This window comes from Lipotes vexillifer, unplaced genomic scaffold (genome assembly GCF_000442215.2).
Source record: "Lipotes vexillifer unplaced genomic scaffold, Lipotes_vexillifer_v1.1 scaffold2036, whole genome shotgun sequence".
NCBI lineage: Eukaryota > Metazoa > Chordata > Mammalia > Artiodactyla > Lipotidae > Lipotes > Lipotes vexillifer.
The window spans coordinates 226209-229120 of record NW_006787290.1 but is presented as its reverse complement, the minus strand read 5'-3'; positions in this window follow the sequence as shown (position 1 = coordinate 229120).

The window sequence follows — 2912 nt, the reverse complement described above, 5'->3', positions numbered from 1 at the left end:
CTGTCCTCTCGTCTTGAACTCCCACCAGACTAAACTGAATCATGTTCAGAAGACAACCCTAGGTGGGCACCTACAAAGAACACATCTAAGCTGACCAATTAAAAATGAATCTGAAGGGCTTCCCTGGTGGCACAGTGGTTAAGAAGATCCCTGGTCCGGGAAGATCCCAAATCCCGCGGAGCAACTAAGCCCGTGCGCCACAACTACTGAGCCTGTGCTCTAGAGCCCGCGTGCCACAACTACTGAAGCCAGCGCACCTAGAGCCCATGCTCCGCAACAAGAGAAGCCACTGCAATGAGAAGCCCGTGCACCACAACAAAGAGTAGCCCCTGCTCGCCACAACTAAAGAAAGCCCACACACAGCGACAAAGACCCAACGCAGCCAAAAATAAAAATTAACCAATTAATTTTAAAAAAATGAATCTGAAAAATTAACCAGAAAAACGTGTTCAAAAGCAAAATGCAAAGAAGTGTAAACTAACGTATAACTTATTCAAAGCTGTATCAATGATGTGCAAAGAAAAGAGAAAGTATTTTTTTTAGTGTCCATCTTGGGCTAGGCATAATGTAAGACCTTTATATGAGCTTCCTCATACAATACTGACAATGACCCTAGGACATAAGCAGTATTATCCCACTTTTACAGATGTGGAAATTAAAACTCAGAAAAGTTTAAGTAACTTGCCCAAGGTCACATGGCTAATAAATCTTAGTACAGTATTTAAACCCAGACCTACCCAGTTCTAAAGACTGTATTTTCCCCTTTTTATCTTATTGATACACATACTGCAAATAATAATCTTATTCTAGTTCATAATGAGCAATTTCTAATCAGAACACTGTGTGGAATAAAACTCACCAATGTCACACTCAACCTCTTCCTACTACAAATCATAAAGATATTAAGAATCAGCCAGGCCTACCTTCCAGAGCCACTCAGCTCTCCCGTCACAGCCTATGAAACTCAACCACAGCACTATTCTCTGCTACCAGAAATCCAACACCCTTACAAAAATTACGTTTACAAGTATGTCCTAACTCCCTCTGTGGCACTGGCCCATGCTGCCGAAGGCACAGGATGATTCCTCTGCTAACCAAGAATTCTTCAGACCAGATATAAAAGAGCACCACTACTTTTTTTTCCCAAAATTTATCACTGTGTCCTGAAAAGTTGGAATTCTGAGGTGGATTGGACACAGTCACCAACTAAAGGCAGCACCACTCATCACTCACTAGTTTTTAGTTAAAAGCAGATAAATGTTCTCCATAGCAAGAAATGACAATCTAAAGTCCTGAGAGGCAAAGAGACTTGATTTGACAAAAAGCTAAACAGAACTCAGGCAAGCTAGTTCCCAGCTTTTAACAGTGTAAGAAACACGATCCGCACAAAGGCCAAACACAAGGCAAATGAATAAAGAAAGAGGGAGATACATGCACTTCTAGGCTTAACTGTAGTCATGTGAAGATATACAGTAATAGTTTAGGACAGAAAGTCAAGAGGCGCAGAGCCAATTAAACTTGTAAAAGAAATTTAACCAGAGCTGGAACAAAGCCAAGAACAATACCCGACTCTGGAAAACTGTGGTAGGAATTTTATGACTAGTGGTCAACACTTGAGCACCAGGGTAGGGTCTGTCTTGCACTCAGGAATTTAAATGCCTTCAACTCCTACTCACCTTTCCTCCTTTATCACTGAAGTAGGGCCAGGCTGAGCTCCTGAGAAAATAGGTCTGTAGATTCACTGAAGGACTGAGAAAAATTAAAGTTTAAATGGCAAAGGTGTCTCTTCTACTAAACATAATAAAATATTTATGAATACATGTTAGTATTTTTTAGACCTCCTCAGAACTATTTAGAACCACCGTAATTTAATTCTAACTACTGAACAAATAACTTACACTGTTACAGAAATTAAAGGAACCAGGCAAGTAATCTCCCAGCTTCACTAAAACGTAGAAGTCATTTAAAAGGAAAACCTGAATCTTTTCAACGCTAACCCCTAACCAAACCTCTCAACAAGAAGCCACAGAGCAGGGTGGAAATCCCGGAGAGAACGTGATAGCGCTAATGCCGGTTTGTTTACAGACTCCAGCAACAATCATATGAGTCAGAAACTCAAGCCACCAGACGCTTTCCAACTAACAGGGACCCAATGGGACCGTTCTACGGTGTCCTGAAAGATTTAGGGGTGAGGGGAGGCAGGCTACGAGAATTACATTACAAAAGGTACAGGAACAGACAGCAACAACTGACTGCGGGGTAATCTTGGACCTCGGCCTTCCGTACAAGGTGCTGGGCCCGAGAACTCGGGATGGGGGAGGGGGCACACTGCGCGGTGGTCCTGAGGTGACGGGGAAACGCAGGGGAAGCCGCGTCCCCCAATCTAAAGGGGAGAAAAGCGCACACAAATGGGTCACCCGACGAGGCAAGACGTCCCTGTAAATTGCGGGGCAGGCTCCTGAGGTCAACCCTGGGGCTGACCTGAGGAAAAGGCAGCCAATCCTTCCGGCGGTGACTCAGGTCAGGAGAAGAAGCCCTGAGCCCTGGGAGCTTGGGAAAGGAATCAAACCTATCTTGAAGAGGAGTGGGCCAAGGGAGAGGGGGGCAGGCCAAGCCGGAACGAGACACGGACCGGGTAGGTCAAGGGGGGGGTGTCCGGCTGGGGCAGTTACAAGCACGGGAGCCGGCGAGGCTCAGCAGCCCGCTTCCTGTCTTGGGTCATCCTTCTGCCAGAGGCTGCTCCGACTGTTCCACGCCCAGCCGCCCCGTCCACTGCCGCCACCACCGCCGCCGCCATCTTACACTGGCCAGCGGCCGCCACCACCACCGCCTCCGCTCTCTGCGCTTGCGCCTGCGCCGCCACGCTTTCCGGCCCCGTTTGCGACGATGTGCTGGAGAAGACTGGGGGAAGA